Source organism: Peromyscus maniculatus, chromosome 5 (genome assembly GCF_049852395.1).
Source record: "Peromyscus maniculatus bairdii isolate BWxNUB_F1_BW_parent chromosome 5, HU_Pman_BW_mat_3.1, whole genome shotgun sequence".
Classification (NCBI taxonomy): Eukaryota; Metazoa; Chordata; class Mammalia; order Rodentia; family Cricetidae; genus Peromyscus; species Peromyscus maniculatus.
Window position 1 is genome coordinate 56271167 of NC_134856.1, and position 23483 is coordinate 56294649.

At 51.2% G+C, this 23483-nt stretch overlaps 1 long non-coding RNA gene across 1 annotated transcript; it reads right to left on the reverse strand.

The window, feature by feature from the left end:
* Positions 1–21668: 21668 nt before the first annotated feature.
* On the reverse strand, positions 21669–22886 carry LOC107402503 (uncharacterized). Its single transcript, XR_013051067.1, has 3 exons — positions 22644–22886; positions 22331–22501; positions 21669–22030 (listed from the first exon to the last, which is right to left on the reverse strand). It is a non-coding gene; the product is annotated as an uncharacterized LOC107402503 (long non-coding RNA).
* Between the last annotated feature and the right edge of the window lie 597 nt (positions 22887–23483).

The window sequence follows — 23483 nt, forward strand, 5'->3', positions numbered from 1 at the left end:
CTCCATCATGGCCGGCAGTTTCCCGGTTCTAGGTCTCATTTCCACTTCGGTTCTACCGCCTCTGTTCCGTCCTGCCCACAATAGGCTTCTGAGACAGCTGGCACAGTCCTGTTCCAGAGTGTTCTTATCACCCTTGTTTCTCGGACCTCAGCCATGTCCCTTGAATTGCTAGGCCTCCAGTCTGGTCGCCAAGACCCTGACTCTGCAGATAAGGTTCTTGTAGTCAACAGTCCTGTCTACTGACCGCGGGATCAGTACTTCTGGGCACTGGTCTCACTGGGCGTGTGCCAAGAGTCAGGCTCAGTACAAGGCCCTCTGGGTTCACCCCGGGCCACTTTGCAAATGTGCAGACTGAGGGCAGTGAGAAAAATCCCAGGAAAGCCACAGATGGTGAGCAGCTTGCCTCTGGGTCTCTAGGCCACTGATACTGCAAAGGGGACTTGGCTCCTTGCTTGAAGTGGCCGTCGATGCCAAGGCCGTGTGGGCTCTGTGGGAACTTGCATGGTCCACGTTTGTCTAGAGAGGGTCTCAGCTGGAGGACATCTTGGTGTTCATCCATTCCATGTGGCCAAAAGACTTCAACTATGGCTCCCCGGAACTGCAGATACCCAGCGTCTTGATTTCTGTTCTCAGACCTTAGCCTTCTGCCTGCCATGGGTACTCAGGACCCTAACAGCCCTCTGCCTGGCCCTTCCTGATGGGCCTAAACCTGCCTCCAGCAAAGCTCCTCTGTTACGAAGAACCAAGCCACATGAAACTCTTTTCTAGTACTTAGAGCTGCCACAGCTTAGTCCTCCGGGAAGTCATCATGCACAGTAAACACTGTCATTTTTGCACTATGGAAACACAGTCCTGATGAGAACCAGAGTCTCCTGCAACCACTGCGACTCACTACACCAGGCAACGTGCAGGCTCAGGGAGGTCTGACTGTTTTTAGGATGCACACTTGAGTCCACCGTTCAGCCCTGACCTGACACATCACAAGCCCCTAAATATGGCGGGGACCACTGGCCCATTCCCCTGTATCTCGGTGTCCCTTTGCCTCCTTCCTCACACCAGCTCCATCAACTGGAGAAGCATCGCATTCTGCAAGAGCCAAGGCAAATGGTACTTCCTGCAGGTAGTGGACTCTCCAGGGGATGCTTACTCCAGGGAATGCTGGGAGCTATTTGCAGCATCTCTCACATCATTGGCCACCGCAGCCAGTAATTAGCCTGTGAGGAAGGCAGGGCAGCCATGGCTAACCTGCCACTTCTTATATACCCAGCACTATACTGACCCTAGACGTGGGACACAGTGAACAATTGTGGAACAAACCAGCAAGCAAATAGAGTAGCCAAAAGGACTCAGACGCCTGGCTCCTGAAGATCAGCCCAGGAGGAGTGCTTGGGGTCATCTGTGAGTCCCCACACTGTCTAATACTGAAGGGGCTAGAAACGTGGCCCCGTAAAGTCAGGGACAGCTGGCTGAACCCAATAGTGTGTACAGGGGCACCCCAGAGTGGTCCAGTAGCTCCTAGGTGGGCTGAATTGGGTAGGCAGGGTCTTTGGGGGAGGGTTAGCTGCACCCCCATGCACTCCCTCCCGGAGGCTCCAGATGGAGAGTACAAAGAGTTAAGTCCTCTGTGAGCAACTGCGGGAAAGTGGTAAACAATTTTTCTCTCCCTCGGCTAAATTAATATGCAAATTCCTAAGCCCCCTCCACTGGCGTCCCCTGCCTTGAAATTAGCGAGGTAGAATGCTTGGGCTAATTATGCATTCAAACGAGCAGGCTGCGTTCTTGCGGCGCTAAGAGGATGCGGAAAATGATTGTGAGAAGATGGAATTGACATTCGAGCGGGTCCTTCTGGGACATCTGGAAGTGCTCTCGCGTGCACAGCAGATGTAACCAGGCAGTGACCGCCAGCCACCCCTGGTCTGGTGGTGGGTTCAGAGGCCAGGGGCGGCTCTTCGCTGTTGCTCTAGGGGGAGAGGAGAGACCATGAATAGCCATCTACTCTCCAATTCCCCACCAGCTAAGCACCTTTATTCCTGCCCTGACAAACAAGATCCTTCCCCACCTAACCCCCCCCCCTCCCCCGCAGGCCTTCCACACTGCTGGTACCCACAGCCAGCACCACAGCAGGGATGCTGTGTGAGCACTGTGGGCAGAGCCCAGAACTGTAGAGGGAAGGGTGAAGTATCTCTTAAGCCCTTTCAGCTAGAGCCAGAAGGTCACTCCAACATGCCTCAGTCATAGCATCCGCCACCCAGACGAGTTGTTTTGCCACTGTAGGTAAATATTGATCTGAAGTGGAGCTTCTCAGAAAAATGGGAGTCTGAGTAACAGAAACAAAATAGAGATTGCCTGGTGCCGGCAATGGGTAGGAAGGCTGGGAGAGCTGGGCTCAGGAGCTGGCCATTCTGAAAGCGGAAGGTGGGTCCAGACCTGGAACCCTTTATTACTTAATCTACTGATGAAGCCTACCCTCCTTGCCTGTCAGTCACAGCCTCCCAGTTTCTGCTGGACAGAGGCTAGCTGTCCCTTCCTGCCTTGGTTTTCTGAACATGGAGCCCTGTCTTGGCACAGCCTCTCTTTGGGCTCCATCTCAATGAACTGACTGCTGATCTCCACAAGACTGACCACGTGAGACCAGGGCGTGGTCTCCTCCTGGTGCTTCCCGGCTGCTTTTCTGGTTGGGTTTCACCACAGTCCTTTGGTTCACGTGGAGCCTAGATGTTTGCTGTTCCAAGAGTCTGAGCGTGACCTTTCCCTTCCTCTCTAAATCCCTACAAAACAGTGTTGTCCTGTAATCTCAGCAGCAACCATGGTCCCAGGCCTGTACCTCAACATGCTTGAGGTCTGCCAGTCAGGAGGCTGGTGGGAGGATTAATGAGGCTGCTCCGATCTGCTGGACAAACTGGAAGCTGTAGAGCTGCGGAAGAGGAAGCTCCTGTCTGAAGTGTGAGCCAAACAGTGTGGGAGGTCCTGGAAGCGTTCAGCGATCCAAATCCACTCACACTGCAAGCCTGTCACAACCATAATGGCCACTACGATGGTCAATCATCACCATCACTACCATGCCAGCACCACCACCATCACTGCCGTTACCATCACCATCAGTTACTATCGTTATCACCACCATCACCAGCACCATCATCACCAACACCATCATCACCATCTTCATTATCACTACCATCATTAGTATCAACACCATACCATTATCACCACCGTTATCTTCACAACACGGACTTGGTACCAGAAGTATAAATTATGTTCTTACATTGAATCCTGACACATACACACTGAATAAGAGTAAGTGTAAGTCTCGGTCTACAGATAGAGAAATTGGCATAGCTGAAGGCCGAGGCTGAGCTTGATCCAGATCTCCCCGACACCAGCATCCCAAGTTAAAGGCTCAAAACTTTGCGGCTTCTCATCAGTCAGTACCTTGCCTTCCAGTTTAGGGATGAGGGACAAAGCAGTATGTGTCCTAACCGTGGAGGCAGCGGAGTCAGTGGTATGCCAAACTCACAGCCTATGGGACGTGAAACAGTGTGTATTCTTAGTTATCAAGATAACTAAGGATGATTTTTTGCAATTACAGATGCCTTTACCTCTGTCAGTGTGCGTGTGGAAGGCCGGAAGCAGCTGGGTTGGGGAGAGAGTGAGACCCAGCTGCAATCTTATGGATACAACCTGGCACAGGGACCCTTTCCAGCAGGAAGGCTGTGACCTCACAACCTGCAAGCTACCCCAAGACCTTGATTGGAGAGAAATATAGGCCTCCCCTCAATGGCCCTACCTAAGAGCTGTGTGGGACTAGGCTCTGAGGAGGCCAGCGTGGCCAGCGGACTGCCACAAGCCACAGCCTCAGACCTAGGGCTGTGGCTGAGCAAATAATCTCCCCTCTGTGGCCCTCAGTTTCCTTATGTGTCCTACCAGAGTGGTAGACACTTTCTAGACACTTGCCTGAAGTTCTATGATTCTGAGTCCAGGTTCTTGTTGGCTCATTTACCCATAGGTCCATCACTCTACAAGTGTTCATGGGAAGCCTCTAGTGTTCAGCTCCAGTCTCAAAAGCAGAATCATACTTTGGGTCCCCAAGAGAAGACACGCATTCCAGAATGAGCCTCTAATTCACAGAGGAGAAGGGAGGCAGGGACCTATAGCTGAAGCAAGACCAGTGCTGGAAAACAAGAGACAGTACCCTGAGCTCTGCACAGCACAAACAAATGAACATGCCCTCTTCCCTCCCCGACCTGCCATCTTCCCACCTGTCCCGGGAGAATAGCCAAGATTTCCAAATTCAGAAGGTACAAGGCAGAAGACAGCAAGTAGAAGTCCCAGACTCCCCCAACGCCCCCCCCCCTTTGGGTAGCGACATGGGGATGGATGGGTGATGTTAAATATTCATCAGATGCAATGAAGTTACTGGAATTGCCCATTAAGATGTAACGTGCAATTTGCAGCTTTCTCCTAACACCCAGGGCAGACACTCGTCAGCGGGATGGATGGCGGGCCGCAGAGGAAGACGAATCGCCAGGGAGATGGTGCATCTCAGAGCGATCAATACAGACCGGCAGCTCCAAGCAGCCCGATATTCGAGCAATAAGTAGAAGTAAATAGACAGGCAGATTAATTAGGCCTCTGGTGGGGAGGGGTGAGAGGAAGGCCTGGAGCACAATCTATAGGCAAGGATAGGAGGAGGTGTTATCCTGTGAGTCCTCTACAGTGGGCGTCGAGAGCTCAGGCTCCCAACCAGGACAGGCCCCAGGTGTATTTTGACAACAGCTGGCCATGCAGTGACCCCGATTCTGGAAGGCCAGCTACATGTGGCCTAGGTGGGGCCACTGACTCCTGTGGGTTAGAACCTCCAGAAGGGAAGAGACCCACAACTTCCTTTCTCACCGCTGGGAACCGGCTCCCTCCCTGGAGCACAGAGCCGTGGGGGTCTTGGGGTTCAGGGGGCTTTGTCCCTCTAATGGTGATGCATGGCTCTACTAATTCGCTGCACGAGGCTGTTAATTCTGGCGCAGCTGCTGCAGCCGCCCCTCCAGGCGCTCTGTAATGCTGGGCTGTGGAGCTTGCTGCAAATTAACACCATTTGTTCTGCGGAACATGTTTCATTTCTGCACGACACGCATAGCTTATTACCTCGCTGGCAGCGTGGGGAGAGGCAGCGGGGGCCAGGGAAGGGAGGGAAGACATGGCCCAGACCCTTCCTGACTCCAACTTATTCTTTCCAAACCTACTGCCTGTGTGGGGGAAGGGCCTCAGTCCTGGACTCAGTGATTTTGGAAGGGCTGGGAGTCCCTTTGAGGAGTTCCTGGGGGAAAGAGGTTGCTGTTCCAGTTCCTGGTGGCTGGTCCCCAAAAGGAGGCCAGGGCTCCAGGTAAGGGTCCTGGCCTCTTCAATCCTGGCTCTGGTCACAGGCAGCTTTATGGCCTCAGGGAAGCACTGTGGCCTCTCTGAGCTATTTCCTTCCTTAACTGTGGAGACACTGAACTAGGGGATCCACCAGTACAGCTCCTAGCTCTGTGGTCCACAGCCTGCTGAGTTTCTACTTTGCTGTGGTCAGAGACGGTCATCTAAGTCAGGCAACTGACAGACACAAAGATTTGACCCAAGGCCAAACAGAAGTGGATGGCCTGGTGCCTCAGTGAGCCTGCTGGGCTACTCCCATGGTGGTAGCCCCTGAGCCTGAGTAGAGCAAAGGGCCCCTTGGTCCCAGGCCGGCGGGAAGAAGATAGGAGTTATCATTCAGCCTATTGTGGCTGTCAATCATGAACAGGAGCCCCAGGGTCCCACAGCCCCCACAGTGGTGACTCGTGACATTTGTCACCCCTTGGTAAAAGATTTAGGTTTCGCTTTGCCTCTCTGCTGACCAGGGATCTGGCAGTCCCTCTGGGATGGTGTGGAAGTCTTTGCAGAATGCTCACCCAGGCCCTTTACTTCTCCTCTGATACATACTGCAGGCCCTCAAGTTCAGCAGTATCCTGAGGGTCTCAGGGCAGCACTCCATTGTACCTGCCCACCACAGGACAGGCAGACAACCTCCCAGCTCATCAGGAGAAGGACTATGGGGCCAAGATCCACGCTCTGAAAGCCAGGAATCATGCTCTCAGGGGCTGCAGGTCCTCTTTGCTATGACACAGAAGCCTCTTGGGGCCTTGTGAAAGGGGTTGAACCGGAAACTCCTGCGCCCCCAAGGATCTCCTGGCCCTACATGAGGGTGGCCCCAAGGAAGAGGTGAAAGGATAGGGTTGTCTAAACCCTAAGAAGTCACTGTCAATGGCAGAATGTGCCTGGTCATCACCAGCTGCCATTCTGGAGGGTGAGGTTTGGGCAGGCGGTGAGCCTAGTGATCTCTCCTGAGTTTGTGACCTTGTGACCGGGATCATGTTACACACACTTGACCCAGGGCTAGTGATCCTCAGCCATGCTCTCAGCACCTAACTCTTCCCTGGGACCTCTCTCTCAGTCCCACCCAGAACCATGATCAGAGCATCCTATGAGCAGGGCATCAAGGAACATAAGCAGAGAGAACTAGTGATGAGGCTGGGGCCATGGAAGCCCTTCCGTGGCTCCGCTCACAGACGCTCAGCAAGTCATCCACCTCTGGGATGAGTGAGTGAAGCATTGGCACACTGCCCCCACCCTCATTTAATAGTCCAGGAGCAAGGACCGGCAGAACCTTGACTTTGTGTGGGACCTTAAACATGACGTGTGGTAAAGGGGTTCAGACTCTCAGCATGATGCTTGGTAAAGGGGTTCAGACCCTCAGCATGACGTGTGGTAAAGGGGTTCAGACCCTCAGCATGACGTGTGGTAAAGGGGTTCAGACCCTCAGCATGATGTGTGGTAAAGGGGTTCAGACCCTCAGCATGATGTGTGGTAAAGGGGTTCAGACCCTCAGCATGTGTGGTAAAGGGGTTCAGACCCTGAGCATGATGTGTGGTAAAGGGGTTCAGACCCTGAGCATGATGTGTGGTAAAGGGGTTCAGACCCTCAGCATGACGTGTGGTAAGGGGGTTCAGACCCTCAGCATGACGTGTGGTAAGGGGGTTCAGACCCTCAGCATGATGTGTGGTAAGGGGGTTCAGACCCTCAGCATGATGTGTGGTAAAGGGGTTCCTGGACCTCCTGTCTCACTTGAGAGTCTTCCTAACAGCAGAGCAACAGTGACACTCGGGTGAGAACAGTCCTGTGAAAAGGATGCTCCACAGACGCAGGAGCCCTGTATGTACCTGGTGAACTGTCTTGTGCTATTAGTGAGGTTGGAGTAACCGGGTGGCATTCAGGTGTCATATATATATTAGCCTAGCAAAGGTACCAGTGTCGGGCTCAGGAATGTGGAGACCAAGGCCAATGGGAGGAGTGAATGGGGCATGAGGTCCAGGCAGGCCAGACTCAGAGCCCTTTGGATGTACCCAGGACTTGGGATAGACGAAGAACCCAATCCACCAGAGGAATGACAACCAAGAGTTCCACTAGGCAGAGTTCCTATGTGGCCAACCCTGCAAGATGAGACTCTGCAGTCAGGAGGGAATTGGGTCCAGGTCCTGACAGAGCAGCACGCACAAAGGCTGAGGGATGAGAGACTGTGCCACCTGCTCTGGCCACTGACTTTGAAAGGAGGGCCACAAACTGGCCACAGGAACCTGCCTCAATCTAAGGCTGGTATGGGTGCCTTGCCCACCTGTGCCAATAGTTTGCATGTGAAGCCTTAAGAAGTAACTATCCCCAGTCTGTGGCCTCCTGTAGACATGGCTGGCAGTGGCCACGAGCTGTTTTCTGTCCACCATATTTCCAGACCTGGTGGGCCAATTCTCTGTTGAATGCAGTAGCTAGGCTTTCCTGAGGGCTTCTGAGGGCTGCAGGGGAGCGTGACACACAGAAGGCACAGCCGGGTCCGTTGCTCCACATTAGCAAGCTCAGCCTCCAGCTACAGGCTCTGTAGCTGGAGATTTTCTCTCAGAGGAGCCAGGGGATGGATGTCAGGAATCAGACTGGTCAGCCATGCCCAGCAAGAGGAATATGGGTGGGCCATAGACTTGACATGTTAGTGTGGGACAATGGAGGACATGGGCAGTCCACTATCCCTGGGCTTGCTGGATAGAGTGGGGTGTTCTTGGGGGGTGTCTATCCCCCATGGAGTAGCTTGTCCCATGCAGAATGAGCTCTCCTGCCCTTCAAAGCCAAGACCATGTTGATATGCTTAGCTGCTGACCCTGGACCCTGGGAGTCCAGAATGGAGTCAGAGCGGTCCTGGGGCAGGGAGAAGGATAAAGCCCCAGGTGACCCTGACTTTTCTCTGGACAAGGGCTGGATCTGGTCCAGAGCCCATGGAAGGCTCCTGGTAGGTGCCGGCTCACACTCAACATTGGGGGAGCTAGCTGCCAAGCTCCTGGTCGTGGGGAAGCTGCAGAAGGTTTTTGTGTCAAGAGGCAGAGCGGCTGCATGAATCTTTCATTAGGGAGCAACGCACAGCCCAGGAACATCTGGTGGAGTCTCCAGGGAGCTGGGCCAGCACAGAAAGCAGGCACTGTGAAATTCGGGAGGCAGAGGGGGAGGAAAGAGCTGGGAGGCAGGTGGGATGCCAACCTCCCTGCCTGCCTCCTGATCCTCAGGCACTGTAGAGCCCAGGACAAAAGGGCAGGTGGGTACATAGCTCTTCCCCATCCAGAGGGCCCCTAACCCTGCTGTTCTACCTCTATCGACATCAGCAAAGACCTGCCCAGGATAGGGTAATCAACCACCCTATACCTCCCCTCCAGGTCAGAACACAGCAGCTCTGAATGGGAGGGCCTCCAGGGAGTTCCATCCTGGAGACAAGCTAATACTCTCCATAGGCAGAGGTGACAGACGGACAGGTATACCACTTACACTGGCCTGGAGCTAGTGGAAGGTCCAGTGCGTATGCAGGGTCTCTTCCCTGACAAGTATGTTTGTGTTGTGGACTGAGGCTGTGCTAAGGGCCACAGGGTCACAGTGGACAGCTAGGACCACCTGAAGACTCCTGGGACTCTGCACCAGGCCAGCATGTTCCCTTGCCAGGGAAACATCAGACCAATGGCAACTTGCCCAGCTGCGTGAGCCCAGACTCCCCAGGGCAAAGTGTGCACGGAGAACTGAGTCCACACAGCCGTTTCCAGCCCTTTCTGACTCCCACCCATGCTACTGTACTGACCTGGTCCGCAGAGCCAGACAGCCAGAGGGTCCACCCAGACCCTGGCCAACCAAACAGGCCTGGTGACTATAGACAGGTCCTTGTCATCAGCTGAGCCCAGATCCAGGTCAGACTGGGCCAGCACTAATGTCCCAAAGTTTGCTTCTGAGAACCCCGGGCTCTGAGATGGTGGATGATGCTAAGTCTGTGCTTCGGAGCAGGAAGCCTGACTGGGATCCCCACTTTGAGCCCTTCCCTTGAGCTGGTCACCTTGTTTCCTTCTAGCTGAGAGCCAGCCCTTTGGCCCTGTATGTAGCAGTGACCACAGCAGGTCTATTCTCTCACCTCTTTTTTCCAAATGCCCAGTGGGTGCATGCCTGTTCATCCCCAGCCCTGTGCAGAGGCGTACCAGGACCTGGCTCCTCCCAGGATTTTCAAAGGGAACTCTCTCCTCACAAGGCTTTAGCCATCCTCTCTCTAAAGGCTGTAGCCCGCGGTGGCAGTGCCTCCCCCAGGCTGTAAGGAGAGAGCTCTGATTGGCTAAGCAGTGCTGATGTCTGGTAGCCTTTTCCTACTGGGTTGCCTGTGGGACCTCTATGGCTCAGCCTTTGCTGGGCTCTGAACCTCCCCTGGAATCTCTCCCTTTTCCCCATGCCCTGCCCCAGACAGTGAACCTGGTGCCTCCCAGTCTCTGAACCATGCTTCTCAGTCTCTTGATCTTCAGGTCCCTCCCTGATCCTTCTGCGGAGGCCCCTCTGCTCACCTGGGCCCTAGACTACACTCTCCACAGTCGCAAAGCCTGGACCAGCCTGATGGAGGAAGCTGGGCACCACAGAGCCTGCACCAAAGCTAATGTCTCTGCCTACCTGAGCGCCCAGGCCTCCTCAAATGACACCTTCCTGGGATTAGAGTGACTTCCTAGAGCATGACACTGGAACAGAGTGGCCCAAGTACCAATGCGGCCCAACTGTCCCTCTTGTTATCCCTTCAGCCTGAGGCACGAGTCCCAGAGCCCGCGCCAGCCTCTCTTGTGGAAGGGAAAGATGGGAAGAGGGGCAAGGAGGGAGGCTGATTTCCATGTTTGCCTGGAACCTCACTTAAGGAAAGGTACCCGGGCACAAGGGCAGCACCCCTATCTTTGCCTGATCCTCATTGGCCACCTGGGACCTCCCATGCCTTACCAGATGGAATATTCCCGTCCTCAGCCCTACCCTCTCTGACCAGCCTGTGACCACTAAGGAGGGAGTGGGTTTTGTCCTTGGAGCCGCTAGGAAAGCTTAGCCACATGCCCCTCCCCTCTGGAGCCCACCCCACCCGTGCCCTCGGCAGCTGGCTCCTTGGCACTGGCACCCGGATCCCTTTGACGGCACATTTGGCTTCAGTCCCATCGATCTGCACACAGGCACCGAGGTGCCAAGCCTGGCTGTGGGCAAGGATGGGGACTCTGGAGAGACTGAGAGAGTGAGGCGCATTTCTCTGGATGCTCCGGGACCCTCCAGCACAACCCCAGCTCATCCTGACCCAGCTGCCAAAGGACACAGATCTATCCCTTCATGGTCAGGGGGCCTTGGGTAACCAGGGTGGAGAGGACCATCCCTGCGAGTACGGGCATTGGTGGAGATGATGCAGCCTTGAGACCACCACGAGGCGCGGCTGCCGTAGTCACAGGTCCAGATGGCCCACCCAGGCCAACCCACCCCACATCTTTAGGACACCAGACAAGCGCACATGGGGAAGCAGCGGGCACCAGGACATGTTAAAGGGCCCAGAGGTACATGGAGGTGATCTGGATAGGAGGCAGCCGGATTCCCTCAGATCTGGCCCTCTCGGAAAGCTGCCATGCCGAGGGACCCGCACCCAGGTCAGACTCGGCCCCCACCTGCACCCCAACACAGACACCAGGAACCTGCACTTTAGCGAGCCCACCCTGTCCTTACCTGTTCCATGCTGGCCTTGCCTACATCCACCTGCTCCCAGGCTGTCCTCGGCGGCGGCAGCGCTGCCAACTGTCTTCTGCCTCCTCACATGGGCTGCCAGCGATCTGCTGTGGGTTTTGTTCATGGGGTTTGGCCTCACGCAGCCGCCGCCGCCGCCGGCACTCGAGATGGCAAGCGTCCATCTTTCTCCATGCCTGTCCCTCACCTCTGCAGTCTTCCTGGGGCTCCTGTGTCCCCATGGTGCCCGCTCTGAGGGAGTTGGCACGGACAGAGCCCGGCCCGCCTCTGCAGCTGAGGAAAGCCATGCTTCTTTTTTCTGTATTTTAAACACACACACACACACATACTCTCTCTCTCAGACACACACACACACACATGCCAAGGCCCCCACCCCCGACAACACGCATCCCTTCTGTCAGGAACAGACCTAGCCAAGAAAGCCCCTCGCAGGCGGGGGCAGAGCGGAGGGGCTCCGCAGAGCTGGTGTAAACCCAGCCCCATGGTTCCGTCCCTTCCTGGCCCCAGTACGCTGCCTCTTACGTAAACCGTCAGGAAGGAATCAAAAGGAAACACAGATCCATGTCACATTTTGGAGCCTCCTGATTGGGTACACCTTTTAACTGGCTTGGTCCTTCCAAGCATGCTCTGGCCTCAGCCATCCTGAACCCTGCCTCGCTACCCATCTCCCTCATCACTGTCCAATACAGCTGGACACCCCCAACTGGCCTGTGCTACAGTGACCACATCCAACCCCTGGTGCCCATTCCTGGAAGGGTATTGATTTTTGAGACCAATTCTGGAACATAGGCTGAGAACTCTGATTTGGTCTGCTCACTGGCCAAGAATCTAGTATCTACAGGACAGAGATTTCTGGGTGTTTTTGGTGAAACTTCGGGTCCTGACCTAAGTCTTGGGTGACCAGAAAAGGTACCCAGGGGACAAGAGAGCCAAGGCCACCCTCAGGTTGGGGACAGAAGATGGAAAAAGAGGAAAGTGGCCAGACCTCCAGCTAGCTACCCCAAGGCAGTGAGACCATCAGAGCCTCCTGCCTTCTTGATGGCATTTGTTTTCTTTGTTGTGGGTAAGGACTTCAGTTTTGTCCACCGACTAAGAACATGCTTCTGACAGATGTGGTAGAGGCTCTCTGGGGCCTCGGGACAGTATGGCTTCTGTGATGGAAGGCAGACTCTGTGGTCACATGGTACTCATCCCTTGACCTGCTCTTTTCCTTTCTTAGAACTGACCTGGAGCCCAGAATCGGGGCCAGTTGTAGTGGGTAGCTGCTCCAGCTTTGACCTGGAAGTACTACCCCCAGTGAGGCTTCGGTAACTGTCATGCCTACCTATGACCTGCCCCTGAGGTGGGGCCAAGACAGGAGCCCTTAAGACCCAAGATCCGGATGTGCTGGCTCTCTTGGTTCCTGGTGATGCTGGATGCTGGATGGTAGACCGAGCAGAGTTCTCCAGAGAACACCGCTGGACTGCGCCTCACTTCCCCCGATCCGGTAACCAACCCCTTTACTTGTTGAAAGTACTACAGCCAGTCATGGGAGTTGCTCCCTCTGAGAGGGAGCAAGGAGAGGAAAGAACTGGACTCTGTCCCTCCTCAGTGACCATCCAACCTTGACTACCCGCCTCTGCCCCTCTCACCACATCTCCGGGGCAGTAAGGACATCAAAGGCAGGAAGAACTGCACACAGCACCAGCCCAGGTCAGCGGGGCGAGGCCAGCCAACGAGCAGGCCCTTCCCTCCATCTGCTTCACTCACCCTTGTCTTCTTAGCCTGGGCCATCAGCCTGTTTGACCAGGCTGGCTCTGGGTCAACGGTCATCCCAGGCTCTTTCACTTGAGACCAGGCTGTACCTAGTTGTTCAGCCTAATTGCATTTTCAGGCATTGTGGGTTTTTTTGTTTTGGGTTTTTTTTTTTTGGTTTTTGGTTTTTGTTTTTTCCTTTTTGGCAGAGGAGTTAAGTTTTCCTTCACTCACTATATTCAGTAGTAGTTGACCTAAACTTAGCTTCAAACATCTTTGAAACACCCCCAAAATGAAGATCAGGAACCATCCCATCTTGGTTCATACCCACACCCCCAAGTCTAAGTCCAGCACTGGGTGTTCTAATCCAAGTAGGTACCAATATTCAGTCTTCTAGTATATGCCTGCAAGCCCACCAAGACCCTTGGCTTCCAAGCTCTCTCTGTCCTCTGACAGTGGGGCAGCCTAGAGAGTGTGTGCATCTGCTCAGGCGTCTGTCCACCAGCAAGAATGGCTGTGCACATCCAGAACTAAGTGGGAAAAGCTTCCCAGGATCTCCTACCTTGCCTCGTGGTGTTGACAGTTCCTGTTCCTTCCAATAACATGAAGAGGGCTAAGCAGACACTGTCGTTGAACCTGTGACTGAAAGTACACATGTCCTGGGCATGGGTTGGGGACCCCACTGTCAAAGTGAAACACCAGACATCTAAGTAGACCTAGCCTGAGCTTCCTGAGGTGGTGGTCCAGTCAGGCAGGTGTCACCCCAAGAGAGCCTAAGTGTGAGAGAACAAGACACAACCTGGGGTACATCCTGCTTCAGGGCCATCTCCAGGAGACTGTATCACAGGTGTCACCCCGAGCCTGGGGTTCAGGAGACAGAAGGAAGGTTGGCTTCCTGTCTTAGGAAGAAGGGTCCAGAGCTCAGGGTAGCAGATCCAGGGGCCATCTCTCTGCCTTTGGAGTCCCCATGTTCAGGATTCCTGGACTGACCTGGCCATCATTCCTTTGGTGCCTCAATGGCCTGCAAAGCCTGGGGCATCTAGAGTTGGCACCCAGCAGCTTCTGAGGGTGCTTCCAGCCTGAGATGGATGTTCTTTGGACCAAGAGAATGAAGGAAAAGTCTTGGCTGTGTCCATACTGTGTCCTTGATCATTCAAGGGAATTGTTGCACCTAAGCCTGGACCAGCATGGCTCCCAGAAAAGTGACCCAGGTGATGACCTTGGTGCAGGACAGTGGAGGAGAGAGGACCCACCCCTGATCTTGGTGCAGGACAGTGGAGGAGAGAGGACCCACCCCTGATCTTGGTGGAGGACAGTGGAGGAGAGAGGACCCACCCCTGACCTTGGTGCAGGACAGTGGAGGAGAGAGGACCCACCCCGACCTTGGTGCAGGACAGTGGAGGAGAGAGGACCCACCCCTGACCTTGGTGGGCATTCTGGTTTCTGTTGCTGCTATAAACACTGTGACCAAAAACATCTTATCAGAAGGAATGGCTTGTTTTACTGTACAGCTCCCAGGTCAGGGTCTATCACTAAGGAAAGTCAAGGCCGAAACAGAAATGCGGCTTACTGTCTCACTTCCTGGTTTGTCCCCGGGCTCACGCTTGACGAGCTTTTTCACACAGCCTAGGGAATGACTCTGCCTACAACGGGGTGGGCCTTCCTACCTCAGTTCCTCACAGACATGTCCACAGGCCAGCTTGATCAAGGCCATTCCTCAACTGAGGCTTCAACTTGCAGCTGACTCTAGACTAAGCCAAGTTGACAAATGAAGCTAACTAGGACAGTGCAGGGTTGTTGAACCACCTGGGGTACCCAAATGGCCTTAGGTCTGACATGGGTCTGGGCTGGGCCCAAGGCCTTGTTCATCTATTTGTGTTTATTTAGTTAGCTCCTAGGTAGGTCTTTAAGTAAACCTTCTACACTTCCTGAAGATAACTTTTTAATTATGCCCTGGTGGGTCAGCCCCAGCAATTCATACATGTGATTAATGCTTGTGATACATGTGTGTGAGCCATGTGTGACCCATGCATGTGGCCTGCACGCCTTCTGTGGTGCTCCTTTATGAAAATAGCTGTCCCTCCCGCCACCTACCGGTCTCTATTTGTCACACTTCTCTTGTGCACCTGCTCAACAGGCAAAATGGGTAGGTGTGATATTAGCGATGTTAACTCCTAGTTCTGGGAAGTTCAGCGCTTCTTAACATCCAGGTATCGATTTTTGGCCAGTTGGGTTTTCCCCCTTACTCTTAAGCTATAATGTTTTATTTCTCACTCGCTTTCTTACTGGCCTTTTATTTAGCTGTTCATTGGTGAGGATTCCCTGTGTGTGGCAGGCATTAGCACCATCACACAAATGACCATTTCTTTCATTTTCTCTACTCTGCTGCTCCACGCACAGCACCTTCCCTTCAGTGCTGTCCCTTGTCTCTGTCCCTAGGTGTGGCACAGCCTTGCCCACCTCAGCTAATGCAGGACCCGTCTGCATTATCCCCAGGCCTGTGTGCAATTTCTGACTTCTTTTTTTTAAAAATATGTATTTATTTATTATGTGTACCATGTTCTGCCTGCATGTATGTCTGCAGGCCAGAAGGCAGCACCAGATCTCATTACAGATGGTTGTGAGTCACCATGTGGTTGCTGGGATTTGAACTCAGGACCTCTGGAAGAGCAGTTGGTGCTCTTAACCACTGAGCCATCTCTCCAGCATTTTTTTGTGAGTGAATTTTTTTTTTTTTGGTTTTATAAGACAGGGTTTCTCTGTGTAGCTTTGTACCTTTCCTGGAATTTACTCTGTAGCCCAGGTTGGCCTTGAACTCACAGAGATCCACCTGCCTCTGCCTCCTGAGTGCTGGGATTAAAGGCATGCGCCACCACCGCCCAGTGCCTGTATGTAATTTCACGTTTGTCTCTACTGCAAACATTTCAGATCACAGTGGAGCCTGACTCAGGTAAAGAATGGTCCAGAATCACCTATTTGATTTTTCCTCCTGAGAGAATCTCCTTCTTTCTTTGCTGCAGAACAAGAGCTTGACCTCATTTCCGGCATTTCCTCTGTTCTGTTTATCTGAAGGTCTCCCTGTGTCTGCACATCGGCCACTCTGCTCTTTGTTATTTTATAACTTACTACTTTCATAGCAATTCTGCCCACCCCATTATTAGGATCCATTATGATTATTAAAGAAATAGACATTAATTCATTAATTGTTTTCTTAGGTGTGGGTTTTTGTTACTGACTGATAAGGATAAGTAATTTATCCTTACCTTTGGAGATTCGTGACCATGATGGGTTTGCCTGTACTGAAGCAGAATCATGGGAGCAGTATGAAGGGAGCAAGAGAGAAGGGCTGGGCCCCCTATCCTTTTCACAGGCACACCACCAAAGACCCAGAGACCTCCCTCTGACTCCATCTCATAAAGCTTTCATCACCTCCCAATAGTACCACATTGGGGACCAAGCCCTTAACACATGGGACTTGGGGGACACTCTAGAGCCAAAATACGGTGTTGTGATACAGCATACATTACATAAAACATACTGTCTTAATGGATTATAAGTGTTCAGTGTGATATTAAGCCATCCACACTACTGCATAGCCATCACCACTAAGAACCTTCTTGCCACCCCAAATTAAGCACACCGTGAGCAATCAGAACCCCATTTTCACCTGTCTCTGTGGACCAGACTGTTCTGGGGACCGCTTTGTGTGGAGTCATACTATACTTTTTGTGACTGGCTCATCTGTTATACCATGACTCTCTCAGGTTCCCCTACTGTAGAGAAGATGTCAGAATCATATGAATGTCTTGGAAGACTCATTTAAAACATGTCTTTGGAAGTGTTACCAGAAAAGCATTGCATTTATGACTTGGTTTTAGAGGTGCCCTGACTGACGTCTGAGGTACCCAGCCATCTGGGTTTACCTGAAACTGTGGGATTTCTTCCTCTGAAAATTTGGTACATGTCTGTTCAAGCCTTGTTGATAGCTTCCTGGAAGGTTCTGTGCCATGCCAACTGTGGTCCTGCACACACGTTGGGCTAGAGGACTCTTGAGAAAGCTGCTGATGGATGGGCATTGACCCTGTTGGAGCAGGAGCTGCTCAGAGCTATGTTAGGCACATGCGCACACATAAATAAGTGTAATTTTAAAGTCTTGCTCTCCAGCACTGTCTCTGAAGAGGGAAATGCGGATGGACAGTAGCACATCCTGAGAGAATCGGTGGGAAATGGGGCCATTCTTCACTCCTTTCCTCCAAATGGTCTGCAAGCTTGGGATTATGTCAAGTCAAAAGTTACAGATCATACGGAAATGTCCTCTCCCCCAAGCACATCTTGGATGGTTTGACAGGTCCCCCAGGACTGAGGCAGTCGTGTCGTCTCAACTATTCAGGAAGATGAGGCAGGAGGATAGAAAGTCTAAAGCCAGCTTAAACTACAGAGTGAATTTAAAGCCAGGCTGGGCAACTTCTCAAGACCCTCTCTCAAATTAAAAAAAGTAAAAAGAAGACTGTCCTGGTTAGTTTTCTGCCAACCTGACACAAATCTAGGGTCATGTGGGAAGACAGAAACCTCAGCTGAGGAAACTTCTACAGGATTGACCTGTAGGGAAGTCATGGAGCATTTTCTTGATTAATGATTGATGTGGGAGGGTCCAGTCCACTGTGGGCAGTGCTATCCCCTGGGCAGTAGTATCCTGCATTGTATAAGAAAGCAGGATATGCAAGCCATAGGGAGCAGTCAGTAAAGCAGTGTTCCTCCTTGGTCTCTGCCTGGAGTTCCTGCTCTGGCTTCCTTCTTAATGGTCTACAAATGTAAGCTGAAACAGTCTTTTCTCTCCCAATCACTTTGAGCCATGGTGTTTATCACAGCAATAGCAGGCAAACTAAGAAAGGATGAGTTGCAGTTCAGTGAGAGAACACGCTCCCTGCATGCATGACGGCCTGGTTCCCAGTCCAGTGACAGAACATATTCCCTGCATGCATGACGTCCTGATTCCATCTCCCCTTTGGCAAAGGGAAGAGAAGGAGGAAGTGGAGGGAAAGGAGGAGGGGGATGTCTCCCATAACATTCCATTTCTAGTGTCTGCTTCCCACTGTGGCTTCAGTTTCTGAGGAAAGGGTTCTCTGGGTTCCTTGCTGGAAATGTGATTGCTTTGGTTTTGATGCCAGGGTTCTTCCATCTTTGTAAACGCCTTGGGAATCAGTTCTCTTTGATTATTATGAAGAATTTAATTGTCAAAATTCCTGAGCCTGATATCCAATTTGGATTATTTTTTAAATGAATTTTCCATTTTTTTGTTTATTGGCTTATTTGCATTTGCAAAAAGGTGACCTTTATTGCATATATTCCCTACAAATATGTGTGCATTTCAAAAATGCCTAGAAGCCATTGGAAGAGAGTTGGATGTATGTTCTCATGATTTGGAAAGTCTTCAGGCTGATGTTACTTCTGTTTTATGTCCTGGGATCTTCTCTTCTGGGTTACACTAAGGAGAAGTGCTGGACTAGTTCACTGCTGGCTGCTCTTTCTTTCTTTCTTTCTTTCTTTCTTTCTTTCTTTCTTTCTTTCTTTCTTTCTTTCTTTCTTTCTTTCTTATCTTCCTTCCTTCCTTCCTTTCTTTCTTTCTAAGAGTTTTTTTTCCTTAAGATTTATTTATTTATTGTGTATACAATGTTCTGCCCGCAGGCCAGAAGAGAGCACCAGATCTCGTTATTGATGGTTATGAGCCACCATGTGGTTGCTGGGAATTGAACTCAGGACCTTTGGAAGAACCGCTGGAGAGATGACTCTTAACCTCTGAGTCGTCTCTCCAGTCTTGGCTGCTCTTTCATCAGGAAATCTCCCAACACCTCTGTCGGGACTCCTTACCCTAGCTGACTTTTCCTGCTTTGCCTATATTCATTTCCTGTTACTTTTGGCTTAGTTTCCATTTTGATACTATTTTCCCCACATATGACAAAGCCTCAAACTCAACAGAGATCTGCCTGGCTCTGCCTCCCAAGTGCTGGAATTAAAGGCGTGTACCACCACCGCTCAGCTCATAGCAGACTCTTAACCACTGATTTTAGTGTGCTGGGGTGTGAGAAGGTAACCTGATTGACTCTGGCACATCTGGTCATGCAGGCTTAGTTTCCCAGGACATGAGTCCTCTGCCACTCTTACTGGGCAAGTCCTAAGCTAACCAGGCTTGGTTATTCCATCCTGCTTTTGAAGATTTTCTGAAAATCTCCCAAAGCCACCTAAAACGTGAACAGTTGTAGGGCTTGCTATAAGGGAATTTGAAAAGGTGTTTCCTGAAGGGAGGGTACAGAGTTTAAATTTGAATCTACTTATTTAACTTAATTAACAGTAGCTCTCAGTTCCTCTAATTTTTTGTGCTAATTTGATTAGTCAAAGCCTGACAGAAGCATTGTAATATGTTTGTCACCTCCAATCTTGAGTTCAGCCATTTTATCCACTGTTTTTCCAGACATTTAGCTTTATATAGATTTCAGTGCAATGGTTGTTCATTTAGGAGATTTTTATAGAACCAATAAGCGTCTTGCAAGCTTGATAAAGCTCAATGTGCGGAGACGGATCAGGGATATTAAGACTGACTTGGGGAGGCCCTGCTGATAGGAAAAGGCAGCAGAGGAACGCCTCGGTCCACGTCTTACTCCCATGCTCCCCAACTGGGGGAAGGTGAGTAGATTACCCCAGAGCACAACGTACTAAGTCTCAACCAAGATGAAATGGCCTGTCTACACATCATACAACCATTTGGAGGTTGAATGCATCACCTGTGGGGTCCCCACAAAGAAATCTCTAATCCCAGATGCATTCACTGGGACATTCTGGGAACACTGAACTCCACTTGCCCTGAAATTCTTCCAGAAAATGCAATTGGAAGAAACAATCTCTGACAGATTTTGTGAAGCTAGCATGTCCCATGACCAAAGCCAAAAGTGATTCCAAACAGCCACAGGTGGGTATCTCTTGACACTTTGATGCACCATAACCCATGTAAAAGCCGACACATAGATAGGAGAATCCTCAGCAGCTCCCGGGCTACCTGCCTGGTGGATGCAATGGAAAAGCATCACAAAAACCCTACCACAAACAAGGTGGAGAGCAAGGACTGACACCAACTGACATCTGATAACTAAGATTGTTTTCTGACCTCCACACACCTGCCACAGTACGGACACATCTGCATTATACACAGGAATGTGCATGTGCTTGTCACACACACACACACACACACACACACACACACACACACACATACACACACGGGGCGGCGGGGGGAGACTTACTGGTTATTGTGCATCTGGACAGGAGAAAGTGCAAGGATGTATAGTGTCTTAGTTAGGGTTACTGTTGCTGTGATGACACACCATGACCAAAAGCAACTTGGGGAGGAAAGGGTTTATTTGGCTTACACTTCCATATTGCTGTTCATTATTGAAGAAAGTCAGGACAGGGACTCAAACAGGGCAGGAACCTGGAGACAGGAGCTGATGCAGGGGCAGTGGAGGGGTGCTGCTCACTGTCTTGCTCCTCGTGGCTTGCTCAGCCTGCTTTCTCATAGAGCCCAGGATCACCCGTCCAGGAATGGCATCCTCCACAGTGGCTGGGCTCTCCTCCGTCAATCACTAATTAAGAAGATGCCCTACAGGCTTGTCTACAGCCTGATCTTATGGAGGCATTTCCTCAGTTGAGGCTGTCTCCTCTTCAATGACTATAGCTTGTGTCAAGTTGACATAAAATTAGCCAGCACAGTCAGCACAGTGGACAGAGTATTAGGAGAAAGCCTGGATGAAGACTCTGCTAGGGACCAGATGGCAGCCATGGCTTTGTGACTGAACACTAAGTCAAACTTGGGAATTTGTACTTCAGATCTTTCAGTTGTTTTTATTTATTGTTGTTGTTGTTCTTATGGGGAAGGGGAGAGTGTATTGCGCCACTGTGCACAAACGGAAGTCAGAGGACAACTTCCAGGAGTCAGTTTTCTCCTTCCACTGCGGAGTCCAGGGATCCAATTCAGAGCCTCAGACGTGCATAACAAGCATGTTCACCTCTGCACAATCTTACTAGCTCTGGAACCCACACTTTAAATCCGTGCACTGTGTTACACATCAGCCACATCTCAAACAAGCTATTAAAAAGTGCTGCCAGGCAGAGTAGGGTGACACACACCTTCAACCCCAGTACCCAGGAGACAGAGGCGGACGGATCTTTGTGCCAGTGGCTGGACAAGTGAACCTGAAGCTATGATAGAATGCAAAATAGAATCCACAGCTGTAGAAATGGCTACAGGAAATGAAAAGCAGAGAAGCCAGTGGCCATCCCAGGCAGCTGATGCTCCTGGAGGAACAGAGCAATGACCTAAGACATAACCCGGAAAACTTTCCTCCATTTAAAGGGAAATTGTTCATCTTGTGAAATTAGATGATCTGAGAAGAAAACAATACTACGAAATATGCTACCACGTGTATGAAAATGTACATCATAATGAGCTTATTTTTTAAAATAATTGGTAAAGGAAGGCTGGGGGCATGTGGCACAGGCTTTTAATCCCAGCACTCGGGAGGCAGAGGCAGGCAGATCTCTGTGAGTTCCAGGCCAACCTGGTCTACAAAGTGACCTCTGGGACAGCAGAGCTGTTACACAGAGAAACCCTGTCTTGAAAAACAAAAACAAAAAATCAGAAATGTATTTAAAATATTGAGAATAAAGAAATAATTGTACTAACTTCTAGGCAGGAAGAAAAGGTTCAAGCATCATGTTAGATTAATAAGTTTGTTTAAATGTCACATTTAAAGCATTGCTTTAAATATGCCAATTTATTCAAACAATAAATTCTGGAAGTAACAGACATATTTTCAGGGTTTGGGGAGATAAATCATTTTGACTGAAGTCTCATATCAGGCTGAACTTCTCCTGTGGCAGGAGGACAGTCTTGGGTATGCAGAAGTGAGCCCCCTACACACACACACACACACACACACACACACACACACACACACACACACGTACCTTGAGCCTTCCCATGGCTCCCCTGGAGACTTGTATTTGAAGGTTGTGTCCTGCTCCCCTAAGAGGCATGAAGATAGAAGCCACCATGAACAAGTTTGAAGACAGGAAGATGTGGAGACTGGGTTTGTGATGAGCCGTCTAGGGGAGGGTACCTCATTTCTCCTGTTTCCTCCTGTGTGGTGAAGGAGAGATTTAAAAGGATTGTCTGTGCTTTAAAACAAAAACATTCTAGGTACATGGACTCTGTTTCTGAAACCTCCAGTGATCCTCCAGTGAGGAGGAGCTGCTGTGTGCCCATTAAATCCGCAGAGCCAAGCCCAGCCCCATCCCTGGTCATGCTGCCCTGCCCCCACTCCAGCCCAGCAGGGAAGCCTTGGACAGGCCTCCAGAGTCTGTTTGGACAGTTCATCCTTCCTGAAGTTCTGGAACTTTCTCTGAAGTGCCCTGCGTGCCCACATTCAAGATCCCTCACCTCTGTAATCTGTCTTCACCCGCACAGTACTCAGAAGGTGCTGGACCAACACCAGCGTGACTCTGCAGAGTCTGTACCCTGGAAATGCCTACTTGGAAACACCAAGAATTTCCTTCACTGTCAGCCTGGTGTCATCTCTGTCCCCTGCTGCCTCACGGTTGGTGCTTTTCCCTACAAGAAAGTACAGGTGACACTTAGGGAAATGTTTAAGAGAAGAAGAAATACTCTATGATTTTTAAAAACACATCTCTGACACAGCCCTTCTAGAGAAGCCCCAACTTTCTTGGCCCATGACCAAGATTTTGATCTTTACCATTCAGCAAGCCCTTTTGGGGGGGGCCTGAGTGAGTGCACAGATGCCCTCAGCTCGGGGAGGTCGTGTGCTTGTGAGGTCTGTTCTTGGAGAGAAAGGTGACGGGGTTCCAAGGGCTGCTGTTCTCAGGATATGCTCTTCATAGCTGGAGTCACAGAGCCAAGGACAGTGGTAATGCATGTGGCTTCTGCTGGCTGGTGCTTCCCATCATCAGAGCCACGTGGATGCAGGCTGGGAGAGATGGCAGTGGGTGGAGCAGACTCTTAAAGGGGACTTCAGTGAGGTCATCGGGAAAGCAGGAAGTGCTGTGAACAGCAGACAGCCAATCAAAAGCAGCCTGGTCTGCTGTGATGGAGTAAGGGCAGGTGGGAGAGAGAGGGGGGACACCCAGGAGGCTTCTGCAGATAGACACCTAAGGGTGTTCATAAAGTGAAACGTGTGAAAGCTGCTGCATTTCAAATGTCCCCGTCAAAATGTCCCCATCAAAATGTCCCCTTGCTATTCTTGAGCTCCTCTGAAAACATTGAAAGCCAGCTCTGGCGTTTCCCTCAAGCTAGATGTGTCGGGAAGGACAGAGGGTGACCTCCTGGCTTCAAGCCAGTCCTAGCCACGGACTTCCCTGAACCCATGTTCACCTTCCTAATCAAGAGTCTCAGGACAGCTGGGCAGTGGTGGAGCGCACCTTTAATCCTAGCACTCGGGAGGCAGAGGCAGGCTGATTTCTGTGAGTTCACGGCCAGCCTGGTCTACAGAGCCAGTTCCAGGACAGCCAGGACTATTACACAAAGAAACCCTGTCTTGAAAAACCAACAACCCACCCCACCCCTAAAAAAAACAAAC